This window comes from Scyliorhinus canicula, chromosome 24 (genome assembly GCF_902713615.1).
Source record: "Scyliorhinus canicula chromosome 24, sScyCan1.1, whole genome shotgun sequence".
Lineage (NCBI taxonomy): Eukaryota > Metazoa > Chordata > Chondrichthyes > Carcharhiniformes > Scyliorhinidae > Scyliorhinus > Scyliorhinus canicula.
The window spans coordinates 21380281-21398824 of record NC_052169.1 but is presented as its reverse complement, the minus strand read 5'-3'; the positions used below and the strand labels follow the sequence as shown (position 1 = coordinate 21398824).

At 48.1% G+C, this 18544-nt stretch overlaps 1 protein-coding gene across 8 annotated transcripts in view; it reads right to left on the bottom strand.

The window, feature by feature from the left end:
- The window catches only part of LOC119956760 (casein kinase I-like), a 205235-nt gene that overhangs the window by 166518 nt on the left and 20173 nt on the right, over nucleotides 1-18544 (bottom strand). For 6 of the 8 annotated variants that reach the window (XM_038784128.1, XM_038784126.1, XM_038784131.1 and 3 more), the window contains exon 2: nucleotides 9001-9106. The exons of the other annotated variants lie outside the window; for them this stretch is intronic. The gene's annotated coding sequence lies outside the window, so the exon portion shown is untranslated. The remainder of the gene's footprint in view (nucleotides 1-9000; nucleotides 9107-18544) is intronic. 8 annotated transcript variants of the gene reach the window in all.

Below are 18544 nucleotides of genomic sequence, written 5' to 3'. Positions count from 1 at the left end.
ATATAGAGAAATGATCCAAAAATGATCATGTTAACGCTATCCAGAAACAGACGGATGCTCTAACCACCACTGGTTTAGCTCACTCGGCCAAATCACTGGCTTTTAAAGCAGACCAAGCAGGCCAGCAGCACGGTTCGATTCCCGTACCAGCCTCCCCGGACAGGCGCCGGAATGTGGCGACTAGGGGCTTTTCACAGTAACTTCATTGAAGCCTACTCGTGACAATAAGCGATTTTCATTTCATTTTTCATCAATAAGTTCATAAGAAATCGGAGCAGAATTAGGCCATTTGGCCCATCGAGTCTGCTCCGCCATTCGGTCATGGCTGATCTCATCCGGGCCTCAACTCCACCGTTCTGCCCGTTCTCCATAACCCTTCACCCCATTACAAATTAAAAATCTGTCTAACATCCTCCTTAAATTTCCTCACTGTCCCAGCAACCAGCACACTGTGGGGTAACAAATTCCACAGATTCACAACCCTTTGGGAGAAGTAGTTTCTCCTCAACTCCGTTTTAAATTTGCTACCTCTGATCCCAAGACAATGACCTCTCGTTCTAGAATGCCCCACAAGAGGAAGAGTAATTGAACTCAAAATGACCATCCACCATGAAACAAGACTCAAAATGGCTTCCCAACATTTTGAGGACAAAGTCCATATTGTCCAGTTTTGACAGCCAGGGTCAAAGGTTCAGTCCAATACTGACTGACTCACGGAACATTAATGGACTTCAACTTTTGACCTATTATTTTTTTTTAATGGGACAACGGAATGCATCGACAGTAGTCTGGTATTAACATATCGCAAGAGCATTAAAGCATTCGGGTGCGGAAAAATTAATGTAATGCTTTTCATGAGGCATCACAAAACATCGAGATTATGGAGGCCATTCTGTGCAGCTTTGCCCACCCTTCCAGAATGGCGCTGGAGTTCTCCCCCGCCAATTCGGATATGATTCCGACATATTTGAGTCCACCGCTCTTAACTGAGGCTTCACTCCATCGCTCCCAGTAATCTGCAGCACAAGCCCAGAATTCGCTGCGGTAACAGGAGTTATTCTGAAACGATTGGAGTTAAATATTCATTGCACCAAATTGCGTAGCTAAACACAACAAGGAAGAGCAGCCAACCAGCATTGTGCTCACTGGTTAAAACGAGGCAATTATTCTATTTCACCAGCTAACAAAATCAGAACTTTCTTCGGAGATATAATCTGTCAACTTTGGGACAAGGGGAGGTTACACTAAAACTGACAGTAACATTACACCTTGGACCGATTCATCCCTCAACAGTACAGCTTTTAGCAAGATATCTGAAGTTAAAACAGGCAAATATAATCTCAATTCTCATTCAAGCCAACACTTCTTTCAGCCTGCAGTTGTGCACGAGTGCTACGCAAGGGCAATATTAGGAAATTGAGTCCAAAAATTAGACCCTAATGTAGCAGGCAATTTAGGGGTTAAACAGTCTGAGGGGGAAAAAGACCTACCAGCACAGAGTCAGAGGGAAATGCCCATTCCTGGCTGAGTTACATTGTCCCAGTCAGACTTCAACTCGTTAGTGGGTATACACATGATGCCCCAGATCCATTGTTCTTCGGGACACTCCTGTCTGACCAGCTATTAGCCCATTAGAGTCTGATGGCCTCTTTGCCCGTCAATGGGAAGTTAGTTGCGTATCAGTAGCATGGCTCTGTTCTTTTTCATAAACGGGAGTGGGCAATAAAGAAGGCAAGATAATGCTGATGGGTTCAAGACCGGACACCCCAGAGTTAGCGAGACAGCGAGAGAGAGGGAGTGCTGTTTTGAATAGTTACAGGCTTTGGAAATCAACCAATGCAGTCATGAAAGTTGCCACCAAAGCAGGCTTTGGAAAAAGGGTTCAGAATGAGGGTCCCCGCCAGAAGAAAAATTGCTTTGTAAATGCAAGCATTGCCTTTGTCTGCCTGTCAAAGTGACATGAGAGTTGCATGTTCTGTTAGTGTTGTCTAATCGGAACTAGCGTGTTAAGGTTAAGAAACTGCATGTAACCTGCTATTGTTAGGGTTGAAGTTTAAAAGATTAAATATTTTCTTTTCTTTTAATAAAGTTTGTTTATAAAATAACTTAAGCCCTCTTTTCTCATATTATCACTCTTGGAACAAATTGATCTTTCTGCAACGCATTACACTTTAAAAAGTTATGGCTCTGGTTCAGCCTCCGAGCCACCGTTGAGAGCTGACCAGTCATCCATAAAAAAAGAGCAATAACATTTTAAAATAAATTCTAGTTGGAACAAAACTAAAAGAAGGAATGATGTAACCAAATGCCACTTTTCAGTGCAGAAGGAGGCCTTTCAGCCCATCGAGTCTGCACCCACCCACAGGAAGACTGCCCTCCCTCGGTTCACTCCTCTGCAACCCCACCTAACCATTGGACATAAACGGACAATTTAGCATGTCCAATCCACCTAACCTGCACATCTTTGGACTGTGGAAGGAAACCACAGCACCCGGAGGAAACCCTCGACACGGGGTGACTATGGAAGATCCAGGGAGCCGGTTTAGCTCAGTTGGCTGGGTGGCTGGTTTGATGCAGAGCGAGGCCAGCAGCAAAGGTTCAATTCCCGTACCGGCTGCGGTTGTCCATGAAGGCCCCGCCTTCTCAACCTTGCCCCTCGCCCGAGGTCTGGTGATCCTCAGGTTAAATCACCACCAGTCAGCTCGCCTTCTCAAAGGGGAAAGCAGCCTATGGTCATCTGGGGACTATGGCGACTTTTTTTATGCCAACTCCACACAGGCAGTCACCCGAGGTCGGAATTGGACCCGGGTCCCTGGCGCTGTGAGGCAGCAATGCTAACCACTGTGCCACCCCACATACTAGAATATTATAATATTAATAATATGAAAAATTTAGACTATAATTTGGAGGAATTTCGAAAATTTGAGAACAGTTTCATAAAATCCAACTGGACATGGGGGGGGCCATTCAACCCATCATCCCTATGTCAACTGCTTGAAAGTGCTATCCAATTGGTTCAGCTCTTTCCTCAATAGCTCTATATTTCTTTTTCCTTTTGCGAGCAGATACCCAATTTTGCTTCAGGACGTTTCTATTAAATCTGCTTGCAGCGCGAAGGCAGCGCATTCCGAATCACAACACACAGTGAAACAATTCTCATCTCCCTAATCTTCTGCCCATTGTTACAAATCTTGAACACTGGTTAAAATCTCCCCTTAGCCTTCCATGTCCAAAGGAGATCAAGCTCAGCTTCTGTCGCCTCACCACGAAAGGCCTCACTGTAGGAAAGATGTGACTGCACGCGAGAGGGTGCAGAGGAGATTCACCAGGATGTAGCCTGGGCTAGTGCGTTTCAGCCACCGAGAGAGACTGGATTGGCTGGGGCCGTTTTCCTTGGAGCCGAGGGATGTGCGGGAAATCATGAGAGGCACAGATATAGTGGGTAGGAAGGAATGTTTCCCCTTAGCGGAAGGGGTCAATGACCAGGGGACATTGATTTAAGAGCAGCAGGATGTTTAGAGGAGATGGGATGAAAAATGATTTCGCCCAGAATGTGGTGGGAATTTCACTGCCTGAAAGGTGGTAGAGAGAGGCAGGAACCCTCACAACATTTGATTTAAAAGTGCACTTAAAATACTGTTGCATACAAGGCCATGGGCCAAGTGCTGGAAAACGGGATTAAATTGGGAAAATGGTGCTTGATGGCTGGCACAGAATGGGCCAAAGTGAAGCTCTTATGATTCTGTGAAATCTCTCATTCCTGGTACCATCCCAGAAAATGTCGCCTGCGAATATATTACCATCCTTCCTGAACTGTGGTGCCCAGAATGAGGCATTTTACTTCAGTTGAGGTCTAACCTCCGATTTATAAACGTCAATCAGATTTTCCTTGCTTTCATACTCCATTTACAAAACTTTAAAAACAGGCGTACTAACTTGTCCTGCCACCTTTAAAGATTTAGGAAATGAACCCCCAATCCTCACTCATCTTATATTTTCTTTAAAAGGCTACAGTGAAGAGACAATTTCGACTGACTGAAGACCAACTAAAAACAAGACTATACCCTCCATCTCCACGACGAGACAAACTAAATTTCTCAGCATAAAAATACTGGATCTGTTTTTTTTTATAGATTTAGACTACCCAATTCTTTTTTTGAATTAAGGGGCAGTTTAACCTGGCCAACCCATCTACCCTGCACATCAGATTTTACACAGGAACTTCAGTGCAGTGTTAATAGAACATAGAACAGTACAGCACAGAACAGGCCCTTCATTGTGCCGAGCACTGTCCGAAACCAAGATCAAGCTATCCCACTCCGTCATTCTGGTCTGCTCCATGTGCCTATCCAATAACCGCTTGAAAGTTCCTAAAGTGTCCGACTCCACTATCACAGCAGGCAGTCCATTCCACATTCTAACCACTCTCCGAGTAAAGAACCTACCTCTAACATCCCTCCTATATCTCCCACCCCGAATCTTATAGTTATGCCCCCTTGTAATAGCTACGTCCACCCGAGGAAATAGTCTCTGAACGTCCACTCAATCTATCCCCCTCATCATCTTATAAACCTCTATTAAGTCGCCTCTCATCCTCCTCCGCTCCAATGAGAAAAGCCCGAGCTCCCTCAACCTTTGCTCATAAGACCTACCCTCCAAACCAGGCAGCATCCTGGTAAAGCTCCTTTGCACCCTTTCCAATGCTTCCACATCCTTCCTATAATGAGGTGACCAGAACTGCACACATTACTCTAAATGTGGTCTCACCAGGGCCCTGTACAGTTGCAGCATAACCCCACGGCTCTTAAACTCAAGCCCCCTGTTAATAAACGCTAACACACTATAGGCCTTCTTCACGGCTCTATCCACTGAGTGGCAACCTTCAGAGATCTGTGGACATGAACTCCAAGATCTCTCTGTTCCTCCACATTCCTCAGAACCCTGCCATTAACCCAGTAATCCGCATTCAAATTTGTCCTACCAAAATGAATCACCTCACACTTATCAGGGTTAAACTCCATCTGCCATTTTTCGGCCCAGCTCTGCATCCTATCAATGTCTCTTTGCAGCCTACAACAGCCCTCCACCTCATCCACTACTCCACCAATCTTGGTGTCATCAGCAAATTTACTGACCCACCCTTCAGCCCCCTCCTCCAAGCCATTGATAAAAATCGCAAATAGCAGAGGACCCAGCACTGATCCCTGTGGTACACCGCTGGTAACTGGGCTCCAGTCTGAACATTTTCAATCCACCACCACCCTCTGTCTTCTATGTGATAGCCAGTTACTTATCCAATTGGCCAAATTCCCCTCTATCCCACACCTCCTTACTTCCTTCATGAGCCGACCATCGGGAAGCTTATCAAATGCCTCATGTAAGCCGAGAACATAGAACATTACAGCGGCGGGATCGAACCCGGGCCCTCGGCGCCATGAGGCAGCAGTGCTAACCACTGCACCGCCATGCTGCCCAAAAGTACTGGATCTAACACATCAATCGAACGTCACAAATCCTGAACTTTGATACAGACAAAACTTGATTTTCAAAGAGCCAATTTTTAAACCACTTGACCAATTAAGATAGACCCAAATGATGCCAATCTCAGTTACGCAGCAGCGTTCTAATCTTTGCAAACAGGTGGAGTCAAGGCCAGAAAGATGTCCGAAACATGGCAGGACAAGGCCAACACTTTAAACCCCAAGTTCTGAATTCTTATCTGATCATTGCTTGCCGACATTTCTTGTTAATTTAGATTTCTGATAGCATTGTTTAGGGGTGTGAAAGAGTTGGTGACTTTCTGGGATACAGTTACACAGAAATTCCTCCACCATCACCGTACAGCCCCAACCCTGACTACCTCAACATCCCACCACCCAAGTGGCCATTCCTCAGGCAAGCACCTAGCCAGTGAATGCTGGCAGGCTTTTGCTGGGTCTCAGGCAAAATCAGAGAAGAACTCCAGCATCGATCAGGTTCCGGGAATACCTGTCACTCTTGACATTTTTCCTGGTCTTTGTCAGGCCAATCCATGTTGGAGTTCCACTGGGATGTGTCGAGCACTTCCCATACCTTGGCAGCCACCTCTCTCAATCGGCCACCATCAGCGATGAGATTCAACAGCCCCACCAGCTCAGCCTTCTACAAACAGCAGCGAGTGTTTGGCAATAAGGACCTCCACAAGTCAACAAAAGCCCCATCATCACCATTTTCCAGTAACACAGTGATACTTGGACTGCGTGTCAGTCGCACATAAGAACGAGCGAGAAATTCCATTGGCTACGCCTTCACCACATCCTCAGGATCTGTTCGGAGGACCATTGGGCAAATTCTAGTGTCCTTCTTGAAGCCAGCTCCACAAATATCCGGTCAAAACTCCTGCAAAATCAACTTCCCACACCGGATGACCAAAAACTGTGTCCCCCTATTAGGTCCAGTCCTCTCAACTCTCAGATGGCCAACGTTCTTGGGGAGGACAAAGAAAATGCTTCAAAGCGACTCTGAAGCTCTCCTTGAAGCAAGAGGCGTTTATACCAATGACAGGAGGGGCTTGTTACCATTCGTTCAGAATAGCAACACGGTAGCACAGTGGTTAGCACTGTTGCTTCACAGCGCCAGGGTCTCAGGTTCGATTCCTGGCTTGGGTCACTGTCTGTGCGGAGTCTGCACGTTCTCCCAGTGTCTGCTTGTGTTTCCTCCGGGTGCTCCGGTTTCCTCCCACAAGTCCCGAAAGACATGCTTCTTACGTGAATTGGACATAGAATTCTCCCTCTGTGTACCCGAACAGGCGCTGGAATGTGGCGACGAGGAGATTTTCACAGTGACTTCATGGCATATTAATGTAAGCCTAGTTGTGACAATAAAGATTCTTATTATTATGGTGACAACTTGTCCATCATGCTTGTAGAGTCACAGCGTCGTAATGCTGAGACGAGCAGCAGCAGAGAAGGAAAGAAAAGAAAGCAGATCCTGAACTCCGGTTCTCACTGCCTCGGGGGACACCCTGTTCAATTGTGTACAGATCTGCCCGGCCTGCTCAACAACAAGACGACCCAAGGCACAAATCCATGGTCCCGAGTCGACATCATCCTTCAAATAGAGGGGCAGTCAACGACGGCAGCAACGCAGGAGACTATTCAGCCCATCACAACCGTGCCGGCTCTCTGCGAGAGCAACTAAGCTGGCTCCACTCCCCCACCTTTAACCTGCAACCCGACAAATTTATTTGCTTTTCAGAAAATTATCCTATTCTCTTTTGAAGGCCGTGTTGAATTTGCGCACATCACTCTCAGGCAGAGTCCTCCAGATCCTAACCACTCGCCGCGTTAAAAAGGTTGTTCTTCGGGTCGCGTTTGGTTCTTATGCCTTAAATCAGTGCCGTCTGTTTCTCGATCCTTCCAGCAAGGAAACAGTTTCTCCCACCTCTCCTCTGTCCAGACCCTCATGATTTTGAACCTCTCTATCAAATCTCCACTCAATCTTCTCAAGGGAGAGCACTCCCAGCCTCCAATGCCCTAGGTGTGTGCAACTCAGTGGGTAGAACGCCGCGCAGCATTTACACCTTGAAAGCAAGCGACAAACCGTTAGCAGAAATCACTAAGAATGCTGTCCATCGTTCCGGAGTGTGAACGGAGAATGGGCCACCCTCCTAAACATCTTTCAAATTTCTGCTGAGTCCAACAACAACCCAACTTATCTACACCAATTAGTCGAATCAACACCTTAAATTGTACCACATCTTGATGTAATGACTCATTTCAGGCGTACATCATGCTGAATGATAAAAATTTGACGCTTGGAAATGAAGCTGGCAAAATATCCAAGCCAAAATAGCTTCAAAAGCAAACACCTGCGTTCTTAAGGATGTGAGCAAAGCTGGCGCAGTGTATTAATTGCCCATCTCCGAGAAGCAGCAACCAGGCAGCACGGTGCCACAGTGGTTAATACTGTGGCTTCACAGCTCCAGGGTACCCGGTTCGACTCCCGGCTGGGTCACTGTCTGTGCAGAGTCTGCAAGTTCTCCCCGTGTCTGCATGAGTTTCCTCCGGGTGTGCCGATTTTCTCCCACAAGTCCTGAAAGATTTGCTTTTAGGTGGATTCTGAATTCTCCCTCTGTGTACCCGAACAGACGCCATAATGTGGCGACTAGGGGCTTATCACAGTAACTTCATTGCAGTGTTAATGTAAGCCTACTTGTGACAATAAAGATTATTACTATAAAAGGCCACTTCAGGGGATATTAAGAGTTGAGCGACTAATGGAGAATTGGAGCCAAGCAATGGATGGATAGCAAAGGCTATCTTTCATTTAAATAGTACCTTGCAAAACCTCAGGACTGCCCACAGCACTCTGCAGCCAATGAAATACTTTGTTGTTTACCGTTGTAAATGTGGGCCGCACGGTGGTGGGGTAGTTAGCACTGCTGCCTCATGGCGCCGAGGTCCCAGGTTCAATCCCGGCTCTGGGTCACTGTCCGTGTGGAGTTTGCACATTCTCCCCGTGTCTGCGTGGGTCTCACCCCCACAACCCAAAGATGTGCAGGGTAGGTGGATTGGCCTCGCTAAATTGCCCCTTAATTAGAAAAAAAGTGATTGGACACTAAATTTAAAAAAATATAAATAAATAAATGAATAAATGAATAAATGAATAAATGAATGCTGGAGGTGTGACCGCCAATTTGTGCTTCGCAAGTCTGACAAGCGATAATATAATAGGGATATTAGCTGAGGAATAGTGACCCCTGTTATGACAGGTCAGCGACTTTGATGTTCTGATGCCAGCTCTTAAAGATTCATTGGATTGACTATCACTCAGCTCGCCAGAGTGGGATTTGAACTTTTAACAACTGCAATTGCTGGCTCAGTTTCCCGCTGTACCGTTTAAGCTCACGTTGAATTAAAAATAGTCAAATAAAATTGCGAGCTACAAATCCCTAAAGCAGTGAGCAAAACAGCACCAAAATTATGGAAACTAGCAAAGATGTCCAAGACTTGCAGTTACCTGGCGTTGCTGGTGTTAGAGGTGGAAGAGAGACCGCTCGGAGGGACAGTCAGCCATGGGGTCATCATTCGCAGACCGGAGGAAATCGTCTGACCTCCAGAGTTTACTGAAATCAGAAAAATGGAAGAGATATTGTGGTGGGAGGGACCGGACATTTCTTGGAGCCCTTCAGAGTTTCCGCACGCGCAAATGGAGTGTAGTATCCGGCACCCACAGCTGGTTATGTCATAGGCAGCATAACTCCCCTCTCGCCAGTTCAGTTGACTGCTCCCCCACCACTGCCACAGTCACGCCGGCAGAGGTCCAACGCAGCAGGAGAGATTTCGACCTGATCTTTAAGTGCCTGCCGCTGGTGAATTTGTCAGGACTGTGTTTTGTTCTATTGGCTCATGGGATGTGGCAAGGCCAGCATTTGTTCCCATAACTCCCCCAATCGATGGACCATTTCAAGGGGAAGTTCAGAGTCAACCATGTTGCTGTGGGTCTGGAGTCACATATAGGCCCGACCGGGTTAAGGATGGCAGATCTCCTTCCCAAAAGGACGTTTAGTGAACCAGATGGATTTTTACAACAATCAGTAATAGTTGTCATGGTCCCCATTACGGAGATCAGCTTTATGCAGTCCTGCAGTCAACATATCAACAAAACAGTCTGGGGAACCTACAAACTGGTAAGCAGGAACTGGCGAGTGCCTATTCTACTGTTTGATAGCATAGCAAGAATACAGGTAAGGACTGTTGTTGCAGAGTCAGCAGAACCAGAAGGCCCTCAGTGTTATTACTATTCTCAATATGGAAGTAGTAAGGGGTGTGATCGAAGGGCAAGTCACGGCAGGACAGCTTGGTCATGTGGAATGCTCCTCCTGTGCTATGTGGGAGACCAGGGACACCTCTAGTGTCCAGGATGAACACGTGTGCAGCTGCAGCTACTGACAATCCATGTATCGGGGCTCAAGTGGAGGCTGGAGTCGCTCTGGAGCAGCCGTCAGGCTGAGACTTTTGTGGATTGAACATTTAAAGAGGTGGTCACACCCCAGGCTAGATCTGCATAGGCAGAAAGGGAATGGGTGACTGGCAGGTAGAATAGAGGTCAGCAGGTAGTCCAGGAGTCCCCTGGGGCGCTCGTCCTCTGAATCAGATACATTGTTTGGGGCACTGTCGGGGTAATGACTGCTCTGGAGAATGCAGTGAATGCCAGGTAACACCATGGGTGGTTCAACTGCGCAGGCGAAGAGGAAAAAGAAAAGGGATTTAATTGTAAGGGGAACAGATAGCCATTTCTGTGGCCACAAAAGTGATTCCAGGATAACCTCCCTGGCGCTATAGGGACCAGGGTATCATAGAACGACTGCAGAACATTTTGGAGGGGGAGGGGATGAACAGCCAGCAGTCGTGGTACACATTGGGACCAATGACAGTTTTTAAAACAGGCATGAGGTCCTGAAAGATAAGCACAGGGAGTTAGGTGATAAATTAAGCAGCTAGTAAGAGGAGAAATAGGAGGACAGGTAGGATGAAGGCGTGGCTAGAGGGGTGTTTCGGACAATGTGCTTCAGATTGCCGAGCCATTGAGACTTGTACAAACTGGATGGGTTACACCCAAACAGGAACATGGCCAATATCTTTTCAGAGGTGTTTGCGAGTGCTGTGAGGGAGGCTTTAAACAGGTATGGCAGGGCGGGGGATACCTGAGCAGCGAGTTAAAGGAGATGGAAACTGGGTTAGAAACAAAAGGCAGAAAAAGTGAAAGCAAAAGAGGAAGGCATGGGAATAAAAGGCAAAAACAAACAGCAGCTCTAATGCCCCTAGGAATGTAAGGAAAAGTGTTGTATAAAAAACAAAATTCTGTCTCTTAATGTGTGGAGCATAAAACAAGGTAACGGAGTTCATGGCACAAATAGCGTTAAATGGGTATGATCTAATGGCCATTACTGAACCTTGATCTCAAGGACATCAAATCAACGTTCAGGGTTATTTGCATTTTGGAAAGGACAGGTGGAAAGGAAAAGGCGATGGGGTAGCTCTGTTAATGAGAGAGAAAATAAGTAAAGCTCTGAGAGACAATCTAGGCTCAGAGGATGAGGAGCCGGTTTTCGTGGAAGTGACAAGGAAGGAAAGGGTCAGAGTTTTGTTTAAGCCCCTGAAAAGTAGCCACATTGCAGGAAAGAGTCAAATCAAGAAATGATAAATGCATGTAAAAGGAACACGGCATTAACCATGGGCGACGTTAATTTTCATATAGATTGGGCTAACCAAATTGGAAACAGCAGCCAAGAGAATGAATTCATAAAGAGTGCATTCAGGGGAGTTTCTTGGAGCAATGTGCTCTGGAACCAACTCTGGATCAGGCTATTTTGAATCTGGTAACATAGAACATAGAACAGTACAGCACAGAACAGGCCCTTCGGCCCTCGATGTTGTGCCGAGCAATGATCACCCTACTCAAACCCACGTATCCACCCTATACCCGTAACCCAACAACCCCCCCCCCCCCCCCCCCCCTTAACTTTACTTTTTAGGGCAATTTAGCATGGCCAATCCACCCAACCCGCACATCCTTGGACCGTGGGAGGAAACCGGAGCACCCCGTGGTAGTTTAAATAAATGATCTCAAGGTTAAGGATCCCCTAGGAAGTAGTGATCACAGCATGGTGGAATTAAGCATTCAGCTTGAGTGAGAGAAAACTGGAACGGGAATATCAGTGTTGAACTTAAAGGGGAATTATGTGGAGACGAGAACGGAATTGGCCACAGTGGAGTGGTCACATAGAACAGGAGCAGTGGCAGGCATGAGTTACAGAGATCACAGAATCAGTTCAGAAGGCGGCCGTTCAGCCCATCGAGTCTCCACCAACCCTCCGAAAGAGCACCCTACCCAGGCCCTACCCCCGTAACTCCACCTAACCTTTGGGCACTAAGGAGCAATTCAGCATGGCCAATCCACCCAACCTGCACACCGTTGGAGATAATTAATGACCCCCCAGCACAAATACATCCCAACGAGGAGGAAAGACTCTTAAGGGGAGGAAGAACCTACCACAAGCCACCAAGGAAATTAAGGAGGGTATTAAGTAGAAAGCGGAAGCATCTACGATTACAAAAGTTCATTTGGAAGCACTAGCTTTCGGAGAGTAGCTCCTTCATCAGGTGAGTCACCTGATGAAGGAGCTGCGCTCCGAAAGCTAGTGATTCCAAACAAACCTGCTGGACTTTAACCTGCCGTTGTCAGACTTCTTACTGTGCCCACCCCAGTCCAACGCCGACATCTCCACATCATGACAAAAGTCAATGGTAGACCAGAGGACTGGGAAGGATTCAGAATGCAGCAAAGATGGGCTACAAAAAAAAACAGGAAGGAGAAAATAAACTAGGAGGGCAGGTGAGTGAGAAACATAAAAACAGACACTAAGAGGTTTTTTTATTTAAGTGCAAAGGAAGGGAGAAGTAAAAAGCATTGGCCCTCTAGAGAAGGAAGGTGGAGAAGTAATTATGGGGAACGCAGAAAGGGCAGAGGAGTTACATCGACATATTGCATCGGTCTTTCCTGTAGACGACACAACAGGCATCCCAGAAATAGTAAAAAATACGGAGGAGGAATTAAAGACACTCACAATCATGATTCGATGAATCATCAGATAATTCATTTTAGGCAAACAAATGGGGTTAAAGGTCCCCTGGATCCGATGCTTTGCACCCCAGGGTCTTAAAGGAGGTAGCTACAGAGATCGTGGTAGCCATTTTCCAAAAATCCTTGGATTCTAGAACTGGGCCAAAGGATTGAAAATCTGCCAATGTAGCATCCTTGTTCAAAAAGGGAAGGAGAGAAAATGCAGGAAACTATAGGCCAGTGGTTATTGGAAAAGTATTACAATCAATTATTAAGGAGATAATAGCAGTGCATTTGGAAAGTCATAATCTGATCAAGCAGCGTCAGCATGGTTTCATGAAGGGGAAATCATGTCTGACTAATTTACTAGAGTTCTTTAAGGAGATATCAGCCGAGTAGATAGAGGAGAATGAGTCGATGATGTATATTTGGATTTTCAAAATGCATTTGAGAAGGTGCCACACAAAAGGCTACTATAGGGCAACATGGTAGCACAGCTGCTTCACAGCTCCAGGGTCCCAGGTTCGAATACCGTGTCCGTGCGGAGTCTGCACGTCCTCCCCGTGTCTGCATGGGTTTCCTCCGGGTGCTCCGGTTTCCTCCCACAGTCCAAAGATGTGCAGGTTAGGTGGATTGCCCATGATAAATTGCCCTTGGTGTCCCAAAACGTTAGGTGGGGTTACGGGGATAGGGTGGAGGTGCGGGGATAGGGTGGAGGTGCGGGGATAGGGTGGAGGTGCGGGGATAGGGTGGAGGTGCGGGGATAGGGTGGAGGTGCGGGGATAGGGTGGAGGTGCGGGGATAGGGTGGAGGTGCGGGGATAGGGTGGAGGTGCGGGGATAGGGTGGAGGTGCGGGGATAGGGTGGAGGTGCGGGGATAGGGTGGAGGTGCGGGGATAGGGCGGAGGGATAGGGTGGAGGTGTGGGGATAGGGCGGAGGTGTGGGGATAGGGTGGAGGTGCGGGGATAGGGTGGAGGTGCGGGGATAGGGCGGAGGGATAGGGTGGAGGTGTGGGTATAGGGTGGAGGTGTGGGTATAGGGCGGAGGTGCGGGGATAGGGCGGAGGTGCGGGGATAGGGCGGAGGTGCGGGGATAGGGCGGAGGTGCGGGGATAGGGCGGAGGTGCGGGGATAGGGCGGAGGTGCGGGGATAGGGCGGAGGTGCGGGGATAGGGCGGAGGTGCGGGGATAGGGCGGAGGTGCGGGGATAGGGCGGAGGTGCGGGGATAGGGCGGAGGTGCGGGGATAGGGTGGAGGTGTGGGTATAGGGTGGAGGTGTGGGGATAGGGTGGAGGTGCGGGGATAGGGCGGAGGTGCGGGGATAGGGCGGAGGTGCGGGGATAGGGCGGAGGTGCGGGGATAGGGCGGAGGTGCGGGGATAGGGCGGAGGTGCGGGGATAGGGCGGAGGTGCGGGGATAGGGCGGAGGTGCGGGGATAGGGCGGAGGTGCGGGGATAGGGCGGAGGTGCGGGGATAGGGCGGAGGTGTGGGGATAGGGTGGAGGTGTGGGGATAGGGCGGAGGTGCGGGGATAGGGCGGAGGTGTGGGGATAGGGTGGAGGTGTGGGGATAGGGTGGAGGTGTGGGGTTAGGGTGGAGGTGCGGGGATAGGGCGGAGGTGCGGGGATAGGGCGGAGGTGCGGGGATAGGGTGGAGGTGTGGGGATAGGGCGGAGGTGTGGGGTTAGGGTGGAGGTGTGGGGTTAGGGTGGAGGTGTGGGGATAGGTAGGGTGCTCTTTCCAATAGCCAGTGCATACTCGATGGGCCAAATGGCCTCCTTCTTCACTGTAAATTCTATGATTCTAGGAAATTCTATACACAAGATAGGCACGGTGTTGGAGGTAATATTCTGGCATGGATAGAGAGCTGACTAACTAGCAGGACGCGGTGAGTATTGATAAGGGGGCCTTTCTCAGGTTGGAAAGCATTAACCAGTGCAGTGCCACAGGGATCGGTGATGGGACCGCAGCTCTTCACAGCACAGATTAATCATTTGGAGGAAGGAACAGAGAGTACTGTGGCCACATTTGCAGTTAATACAACATGCCTTCCCGGCCACCTTTGTGAGGAGGCTATAAACAGTTCAGAGAGAGAAACTGACAGGTTAAGTGAGTGGGCAGAAAATTAGCAAATGGAATTAAACACGAGAAAATGTGAGGTTGTTCATTTCGGAAGAATGGGGTGGATGATTATTACTGAAATAGAGAGAGACTGCAGAAAGGTGTAGCACACAGAGGGACTTGGAGGTCGTTGTTTGTTTTTTTAAATTTTATTTTTCTTATTTTATTTATTTACTTTTTTAAATTTAGAGTATCCAATTCATTTTTTCCAAATTAAGGGGTAATATAGCGTGGCCAATCCACCTACCCTGCACATCTTTAGGTTGTGGGGACGAAACCCACGCAAACACGGGGAGAATGTGCAAACTCCACACGGGCAGTGGCCCAGAGCCGGGATCGAACCTGGGACCTCAGCGCCGTGAAGCAGCAGTGCTAACCACTAGGGCACCGTGCTGCCCATGGAGGGGTCCTTGTTCCTGAAACCCAGAAAGCGAGCATACAGAGGTAGATGGTAATAGGGAAGGCAAATGGAATTCTGGCTCTTACCTCTCGGGAGCTGGAGTATATGGTGTTGCTGCAACTGTACAAGGTACGAGTGTGGCTACATTTAGGATTCTGTGTACATTATTGGCCCCCTTATTTAAGGAAAGATATATCATTGGAGGCCGACCAGAGGAGGTTTACTCGGATGATCCCGGGAATGGAGGGATTGCCATATGAGGAAAGATTAAACAGGTTGGGTCTGAGCTTCTTGGAATTCAGAGGAATGAGAGGTGATATGATTGAAACATGTAACATTCTGAAGGGGTCAGACAGGGTACATGTTGGTAGGATGTTTCCACTCATGGGAGAGCGTGGTATCAGAAGGCAGAGTTACAGAATAAGGGGGCGCTCATTTAAGGTAGATTTGAAGAAGGATTTATTCTCGGAGCGGTGAATCTTTGGCATTCTCTATCCCAGGAAGCTGTGAGGGACGAGAGCCTTGAACAGCAGGAAAGTGGACTTAAGAGTTAGATCAGCCATGGTCTTAGTAAATGGCAGAGTAGGCTCGAGGGGCTGAATGCCCTCCCCCTCTTCTTATATAGGGCAGCACCGTAGCACAAGGGATTAGCACTGTGGCTTCACAGCGCCAGGGTCCCAGGTTCAATTCTCCGCTGGGTCACTGTCTGTGCGGAGTCTGCACGTTCCCCCCCGTGTCTGCGCGAGTTTCTTCCGGGTGCCATGGTTTCCTCCCACAGTCCAAAGACGTGCAGGTTAGGTGGATTGGCCATGCTAAATTGTCCTTGGTGACCAAAATGGTGAGGAAGGGCTTAGGTGGGTCGGTGCAGACTCGATAGGCCGAATGGCCTCCTTCTGCACTGTATGTTCTATATTCTATATTCCAGATTTATTAATTGAGTTTGAAGTCCACCAGCTGCCACGGTGGGATTGGAACCGATGTCTGCCACGCATTAGCCCATGATTGCTACCCCAGCGACATTATAACCACAGCATCATCTCTCCCTGCATTTAAAGATAAACGAGTGCACTATTACTGAACCAGTTGTGGTCGAGGGACTCAGAGGGCCGAGGGGGAGGGAGTTGTGGTTGGATGGGTCAGGGAGAGAGGGAGGTGGGGAAGGGGGAGGAAGAAAGGAGAAGTAAAACATCACCCTCTGTTGTTCTTGTGCACCTCTCAATAACCAGTTTGGGTGCTCAGCGGAGCATGGCAACAGCTAACAGACACATCGTTTGTGGATAGGACCGTGCTTGACACAAGGGAAGCAGCTTTGATAATAATGAAGAAAAATGGAAGATCTCTGCCGCTGTGAGCAGAGATCCTCGACTCTGCTGTTCGCCCAAGGGTGCACTTGCATTCCTCTCAATTCTAAAGCCCAGGGTGCTGCGGTCTCCCAGCAGGGGCATTTGAGCAAATCCAAAAGCTGCTTACATGCATATGTGGATGCCCTCGTCGGCTGTATGGCTGCCAGACGCCAGCGATAGACGGACATAGTCCGACTGCAGCCCCAGTATCCCGGCTTTCCAATCTTTATCACTTTCGCAACCGCTCAGCGCTCTGAATAAATGTAAGATATTTCAACCTGAACATTTGAGAGCGAGTGCGCGGGGTTTGAGAGAGGGTGCTGCATGGGCAGGCTGTGTGCACAGGCTGATAGAGTTATCACACACCGACACAGGATGATTTATGCAATCGTTTATGCTTCCTATGAGGCAACCTTGCAACTCGTCTTTTTGAAATGACGCACAAACCAGACACAGAGACATCAATCACTTCACAACCTGGCCTCACCATAAACATTATTCTGCATCTCAGTGAGCCGGAGAAAAAGTTTTTTTTTTTTTAAACTTGAACCTTAAAGCCACTTATTAAATTTATCATTTTGCTAAATATTCATCGACAATTGCACCTCATTCACACACAAATTCACAGGGACAGTCGGATTCAGCGCGATTACAGATTTCAGTAAAGCAGATTGGCGAGCACGTGAGTGCTTTTTTTAAACAATATTGGCCGGAGCCAGACGATTCCGGCAAGCCTCGCACGATTATCTGGTCACGATCACACTGCTGTGTGCGGGTGTCTGTGCACAAGCTGCATCCCCTGCTTCCCACATTACAGACGTGACTATGGGAGGTGGGTAATGCTCTGGGGTCCTGGGGTTCGAATCCCAAAAGGGCAGATGGTGAAATTTGAATGCGATAAAAATTTGGAATTGAAATTCTAACAAGGGGGTGGCACGGTGGTTAGCACTGGGACTGCGGCGCTGAGGACCCGGGTTCGAGTCCCGGCCCTGGGTCACTGTCCGTGTGGAGTTTGCACATTCTCCCCGTGTCTGCGTGGGTTTCACCCCCACAACCCATAGATGTGCAGGGTAGGATTGGCCACGCTAAATTGCCCCTTAATTGGACAAAAAAATATTGGGAATTCTAAATTTATATTTTTTTTTAAAAGTCTAACGATGATCATGAAACGATTGTTGTAAAAACCCAATTGGTTCACTAATGCCCCTCAGGGAAGGAAATCTGCCGTCCTTACCCGGTCTGGCTGACGTGTGACTCCAGGTCCACAGCAATGTGGCTGACTCTTTTAAAAAGGTCACTCATTTTCACAGTAACTTCATTTGAAGCCTACTTGTGACAATAAGCGATTTTAATTTCAGTTCGAGGGCAATTTGGGACAGGCAATAAATGCTGGCTTTGTTTGCGACGTCCACATCCCAAGAATTAATTTTTTTTAAACTCAGTGCTTCAATGGCGGGAAAGCACGTTGGAACATCCCAACGGCGTGAAAAGCACCACGTCAATGAAGGTCCTCCTTTCCTTTTTTGTTAAAGAGGAAGAGCATTTGAGAAACTGGAAACGTTCCAGCCTGTAAAGGAAACAACAACAAACCTAGAATCTGGTTTTAAATTAAACAGCGGGATGAAAACTAGGGAACTTTTTTTTATAAATTTAGAGTACGCAATAAGTTTTTCCAATTAAGGGGCAATTTAGCTTGGCCAATCTACCTACTTTGCACATCTTTGGGTTGTGGGAGTGAAACCAACGCAGACACGGGGAGAATGTGCAAACTCAACACGGACAGTGACCCAGGGCCGGGATTCGAACCCGGGTCCTCAGCGCCATAGGCAGCAATGCTAACCACTGTGCCACCGTGCTGCCCTGCAAATTCAAAACTACCAGGCAACTTTAGGTATGCCATTAGGGAATTCTTAAACACAAACATGCGCAGACTGACACCCGCGCGCATGCACACTGAGACACGCACACGCATGAGAAGCTGAGATGTGCTGGAACACGCGTGATGGGCGGCACGATGCCAGTGATTAGCACTACTGTCTCACAGCTCCAGGGATCCGGGTTCAACTCCAGCCTTGG